At 50.6% G+C, this 6,872-nt stretch overlaps 1 pseudogene; it reads right to left on the bottom strand.

Annotated features, from left to right (window-relative positions):
- Positions 1 to 5,143: 5,143 nt before the first annotated feature.
- Positions 5,144 to 5,264, bottom strand: LOC141057992 (5.8S ribosomal RNA; annotated as a pseudogene).
- Positions 5,265 to 6,872: the final 1,608 nt, after the last annotated feature.

Here is a 6,872-nt window from a genome sequence, read left to right on the forward strand (position 1 = left end):
TTGTTTCTGAAAATCAGTAAGGGGATTATGAGACAGCAAGAGATATGTGTCCTTATTCCTTAATTGTCTTATAGCCTCCTTCTCATACTTGTCTGTCGGCCAGATAACCACATTCCCCCCTTTTATCTGCAGGCTTTATCACAACATCATCCCATTGTCTAATTTCCTCCAAAGCAGATCTCTGTACAAGAGTTAAATGATCAAATTTAACTCTGTTGGAAATAGACTTAAGGTCATTGGTAACTGTTGTGAGTTCATTTTCCCCTTCATTACTGAGGCCCGAGGAACTCCCTCTTCTGGTAAAGAAAGGTAGTGAGCCTGATTATCAAACACCTGAGACTGATGATGATGACTGGCTGAGTGGAGTTACTGACTGGATATAAGGCTGCCGACGCCCTTCTGCCCTGCGGGTGATTTCTCTGTGGTATCCTTGGAGACCAGTCTGAATTCCTGCTCCTCTAAAGCTAAGTTTGCTGCTCGGCCTTTTGCATTTGTGCTTTGACTTTGTTTTGCTTTGTTTTTCTGGAGTTCTGCCATTCCCTGCTGGGGTGTGCTGAATTCCTTTAGCTCTGTCTTCTGAAAATACCTGAGTGCTGATTTAGTTTTTGAAGCCTAGCTGCTTCAGGGCCTTTTTCATATCAGCTTGTTGGCTTAAGTCTTTGATAGGGTTTTGGCAGATTGCAGACAGCAGCCTTCCTGTCCTTTCCTATCTAGGTAGTTTTGGGCCCCGTCTTTGCTCAGTCTATCTTTCTGTCTGTGTTAGTGTTTTCATCTTGCTTCACCGTCATTATATGTTGGGGGCTGCCTATTGCTTTGGGGTCTGCTCTGGGGCAGTATAGATTTCCCCTTTCTTTCTTTAGGCCTATTTAATTCTCCGGCTGTGATCGAGGGGTCTAGGGCATCGTAGGAACCCCCCACGACTACTGCTAGTTGTGTTGATAGGTTCAGGGGTCTGCAATCTGATAGTTGCCAACTTCTCTGGTTTTCTGGACTTAGCTTGTATTTCTGTTTTTGCCTCCTACGGTGACTCATTCATAACAGGTAACCATCTTGGTGAAAATCTCCACCTGAGGACAAAGAGACAGTGGAGGAAAAGTGGTCCATCTGGCAGAGATAGGAGGCAAAGAGACACTCACCAGAACAGGATTAGACTCATTTTCCAATTCCTCTAATGTACGTAAAGCCTCCTGTTCTGTACTAGAGAGTTCATAACCAGCCGAGGAACACATATGCAAATGCCTAAGGATGATCTTACGGGAGAAAAGGTGGAGATCCTTCAGTGCTGTAAAAAAATTAAAACTGTTAACCGGAGAAAAAGAGAGACCCAGTTCCAATACATTCCTTTGTGACTCAGAGAGAACATGAGATGATAGATTTATTACCTCTAGAGTATTCGTACGAGGTTTCTTATCGCCTTTTGGTGGAGACAAATTTTTCCTTTTATTACACAGGTCAACGAAAAAAAAATTTTTTTCTGGTGTCCAAAATATTTTAATGAATTTGGGGTATTTTTGGGGTGCTGATTCTGAATATGTCATCAGTTTTGCCAGATTGGCTCAAGTTTTTGAGATTTTTGGTATCTTATTTATAGCACTTGTTGGTAAATGCGACGCATCATCTCATTAATTTCTTTGGATTAGTACTTGAACTGAGCAGTTCTCAATATAGTTTTGTGTTAATTAGTGTTCTAAAAGTTTGTTCATAGCTTGATTTTTGCACTAACTTTATGTTGTTGTCTGTTTTCCAGTGAAAAGCATGAACTCATCATGAAGAAGTTGTCTTAACGATCCAGACTCATTCTGTTACATTTGTGGTGAATATACACTGCCAAAACATAGAAGAAACATAACACACTTCGTAAAAAAAGTGTATTTTGCCTATTTTGGGGTTATGCTTGGGGACCAAGACAAGTTTTGGGCACCACACATAGTGTGCAAAGCATGTATCGAATTATTACGAAAATGGAGCAAAGGACAAAGAAAAAGCTTCAAATTTGGTGTTCCAATGGTGTGGAGAGAGCCAAAAAATCATCATGATGACTGTTATTTCTGTGCAGTGCAAGTGCAAGGATTCAATAAGCATAAGAAACGAAAATGGGAGTAACATGGAATCTGCAAGAAGGCCTGTCCCTCATTGTGAAGATGTGCCTGTACCTGTGTTTACCATAAATAACAGTCATCATGATGATTTTTTGGCTCTCTCCACACCATTGGAACACCAAATTTGAAGCTTTTTCTTTGTCCTTTGCTCCATTTTCGTAATAATTCGATACATGCTTTGCACACTATGTGTGGTGCCCAAAACTTGTCTTGGTCCCCAAGAATAACCCCAAAATAGGCAAAATACACTTTTTTTACGAAGTCTGTTATGTTTCTTCTATGTTTTGGCAGTGTGTATTCACCACAAATGTAACAGAATGAGTCTGGATCGTTAAGACAACTTCTTCTTGATGAGTTCATGCTTTTCACTGGAAAACAGACAACAACATAAAGTTAGTGCAAAAATCAAGCTATGAACAAACTTTTAGAACACTAATTAACACAAAACTATATTGAGAACTGCTCAGTTCAAGTACTAATCCAAAGAAATTAATGAGATGATGCGTCGCATTTACCAACAAGTGCTATAAATAAGATACCAAAAATCTCAAAAACTTGAGCCAATCTGGCAAAACTGATGACATATTCAGAATCAGCACCCCAAAAATACCCTAAATTCGATGAAATATCTTTGGCACCAAAAATGCTGTTGACCAGTGAATTATTAGCCTTTCCTCCTTTCCAGCGATAATCTCTCCCATCTTCTCTCCTATCCCGAAGAGTTTTAACCACCTCAGTGCCCGAGGAAGGATCATCCACAGATGAAACGGATGAGAAGGATGTAGATGTACCCCTCTGTGGGTTTTTATTAATGTTGTTAGACTGGAGGGGTTCGCCATCTGTATATACGATCCTGTTGACGGTCATCATGTTGGAACATGATGTATGCATGTTGGTGATGACTTCCGGTCTGCGCTGACTTGCGGCATCGTGTTTCCATGCCTACTGGTGATGCAACTTCCGGGGGCGGTTCTCGGACACACGCGCCGCTATTGTGCTCAGCTGGCCTTGGCATATTTAAGGGTGGCCCGTTATGGCAGACTGCACCGCAACTTGATAAAGAGTGAGCGAAACGCGCGTCGGTTGTGGCAGTCTGTGGTCCTGTGCAGCTCCATTATGGGTAAGCACTTTGCTTGAGCACTTTTTCACACCTCTGATTATTATCTATATAATGACCTCTATTGTGAGGAGGTGTGAGTCTGTTGTTCCCCATATGTTGTCTGTACTTTATGCAAATTTGCTCTAATCTTATTACTATCTGACCTCAGCCAGGATTGCCTGATCTTTGTACTGTATTGTAATTTGTGTACTTATTGCTATTGTCTTTTTAACTATTATAATAAATTTCAATAATTTTAGTATCATGGACCTTTAACTCCTGTGTTTTTCTCTTGGTTTCTAATCTTTCAGGTCCTATCGCGCACGCTTGTGCTCCACCTCCCCGACGGAGCAGGCCAGGTGGGCCGGTGGTGCGCCTGCCGTGTCAACCCCCCCGGAACGGGCGACGGGATCCCACCTCGGCCGGGGAGCCCCGGCCTTCACCTTCATTGTGCCACAGGGTTTCGATTCGAGCCCTCGGACTGGCGTGCACGTTAGACTCCTTGGTCCGTGTTTCAAGACGGGTCGGGTGGGTCGCCGACATCGCCACGGACCCCAGGCGACCAGCCCCGGCCCTGAAGGACCAGGGCGGTGGGCCCTCCTGCCTCGGCAGCATGGCACGGTCGGGGCGCACTGAGGACAGTCCGCCCCGGTTGACAGCCTTGCCGGGAGCAGGGGGCCCCCTTCTCCCGTCACTGAGCCCTGCTTCCCCCCGAGGGACCCCCACCTCCGACTGATGGCCTCCCTTGCAGGAGGTGATGCCGGCCGGGCGACGTGGGGATGGAGAGGGCGAAGTGCTTCCAGAGGAGGTCGTGGAGGCAGTCGTCTCCCTTGGACCTGGGTGACGGCAACTGCTGCTGCTGCCGAGAGGGGGATGTAATGCCGGGAGGGCGTGAGCCCCATGCCCGAGAGCACGGGCGCAACCGCCCGGCCACCTTCCACCCTCGAGGCCTTCACAGCTGGCCCGGAGCTGGCCGCGGTGCACCACCGCAAGAAATGCACCCTGCAGGGGCCGGAGCCACCTGGGCCGCGTCCGCCCCCAGCGCCCGCTGAACCGGCAGCGCTCACCCTCCACGCACCCCGAAGGGGGGAAGAGGGGAAGGCAGCCACCGGGGCAAGCCGGGGTGGGAAGTAGCGCGGGACCCGGGACGGCTGACGACTAACCCGCCTGGCTGAATCCTCTGGGTGGACTGCACGGACCCAACCCATTTACCTCTTAGCGATTTCACGCCCTCTTGAACTCTCTCTTCAAAGTTCTTTTCAACTTTCCCTCACGGTACTTGTCCGCTATCGGTCTCGCGCCGGTATTTAGCCTTAGATGGAGTTTACCAACCGCTTTGGGCTGCATTCACAAACAACCAGACTCCAGGGAGACCGGGTCATGCCGCATCGGGGGCCACTACCGGCCTACCACCATCCGTGGGCTGGGGCCACTATTAGAAGGACTCGGGCCCCCGAGCGATGTCGGGGTGGTCCGGTCTCCTGTACGCCACATTTCCCGATGCCCGCCGGGTGGATGGGGATTCGGCGCTGGGCTCTTCCCTCTTCACTCGCCGTTACTGAGAGAATCCTGGTTAGTTTCTTTTCCTCCTCTTAGTAATATGCTTAAATTCAATGGGTCGCCACGTTTGATCTGAGGTCTTTAGTCGAGTCTCGCAGCCGGGGCTTCCGGCACACTTCAGTTCCCATCCACACCGCTCACTTCCTCCCATCGCCGAAAGCTCCGGAAGCAGCCCTGTGTCTCCACAGACAGCCTCATGGCGCGCTCAGGGGGTGGCAAAGAAGGGTAACCTCATCGGGTGGGCACCGGGTGGGTGGGTCTGGCCTGGGGGGGACGTAAAGGAGAAAGGAGGAAGCCGCCGGGGAACGGAGCCTCGGGCCTTCCTCCGCAACAAACCCTTTGCTACGGGACCCCAGACACGCCACGGAGGCGATCGACGGGTGGGCGACCCTCAGACAGGCGTAGCTCCGGGAGAAACCCGGGGCCGCAAGGTGCGTTCGAAGTGTCGATGATCAATGTGTCCTGCAATTCACACTAATTCTCGCAGCTAGCTGCGTTCATCGACGCGCTTCTGGGTGTCTGGATGCTCAGAGGCGCCCTTCTCTCGTGTCGGCCGGCCGCAAAGGTACACGGGGTTGTGCCGTCGGGGGGCTTTCTGCTCTCGGCCCTGTTGCCCCGGGCGCTCGGCCTCCCCGTCCCTCCCTCCAGCGGGGAGGAGAACGATGGAGGGCTCGAGGCTTCGCGACCTACCGACCCCAGACCCGCAGACCCAGGGAGGGGGGGCGTACAGGACTCGAGGGCGAATGGTACCCGGGACGGCCTTTCACATGGAGGTTTTTCCTGGGTGGGTCACAGCAGGGCAGAACACTGTCGACACGAGGCCGGGCGTCTTTCTGGACGATGGATTGAGAGGGGCTCCCCACACCCTCCCTACATCGTACACCCGGCATGAACCTTGCGTGCCCTCGCTGCCCCACCGGTACGGAGTGCGCCGGTGAAGTGGAAGGATCCACTTGGGGATGGGTCGGTTGGTGCAGGGGGCATCGGCTTCCAGCTCCGCGCCTCATCGGATTCGCTTTGCACCGTTAATGATCCTTCCGCAGGTTCACCTACGGAAACCTTGTTATGACTTTTACTTCCTCTAGTAGATAGTCAAGTTCGATCGTCTTCTCAGCTCTCCGCCAGGGTCTTGGCGGACACCAGCGGGACCGATCCAAGGACCTCACTAAACCATCCAATCGGTAGTAGCAACGGGCAGGGTGTACAAAGGGCAGGGACTTAATCAACGTGAGCTTATGACCCGCACTTACTGGGAATTCCTCGTTCATGGGGAAGAATTGCAATCCCCGATCCCCATCACGAACGGGGTTCAGTGGGTTACCCGCACCTGTCGGTGAAGGGTAGACACACGCTGGTCCGTTCAGTGTATTGCGCGTGCAGCCCCGGACATCTAAGTGCATCACAGACCTGTTATTGCTCGATCTCGTGTGGCTGAGCACCACTTGTCCCTCTAAGAAGCTGGACGCGGACCGCGGGGGGTCGCGTTGCTAGTTAGCATGCCGGCATCTCGTTCGTTATCGGAATTAACCAGACAAATCGCTCCACCAACTAAGAACGGCCATGCACCACCACCCACAGAATCGAGAAAGAGCTTTCAACCTGTCAATCCTTTCCGTGTCCGGGCCGGGTGAGGTTTCCCGTGTTGAGTCAAATGAAGCCACAGGCTCCACTCCTGGTGGTGCTTTTCCGTCAATTCCTTTATGTTTCAGCTTTGCAACCATACTCCCCCCTGAACCCAAAGACTTTGGTTTCCTGGATGCTGCTCGGCGGGTCATGGGAATAACGACTGCCGGATCACCAGTTGGCATCATTTATGGTCGGAACTACGACGGTATCTGATCGTCTTCGAACCTCCGACTTTCGTTCTTGATTAATGAAAACATTCTTAGCAAATGCTTTTGCTTTGGTTCGTCTTGCGCCGGTCCAAGAATTTCACCTCTAGCAGCGTAATACGGATGCCCCCGGCTGTCCCTCTTAATCATGGCCCCAGTTCCGACAACCAACAAAATAGAACCAGAGTCCTATTCCATTATTCCTAGCTGGAGTATTCAGGCATGGCTGCCTGCTTTGAACACTCTAATTTTTTCAAAGTAAACGCTTCGGGCCCCCGGGAC

Source organism: Dendrobates tinctorius, unplaced genomic scaffold, assembly GCF_039654945.1.
Source record: "Dendrobates tinctorius isolate UK_male_01 unplaced genomic scaffold, ASM3965494v1 ptg000207l, whole genome shotgun sequence".
Lineage (NCBI taxonomy): Eukaryota > Metazoa > Chordata > Amphibia > Anura > Dendrobatidae > Dendrobates > Dendrobates tinctorius.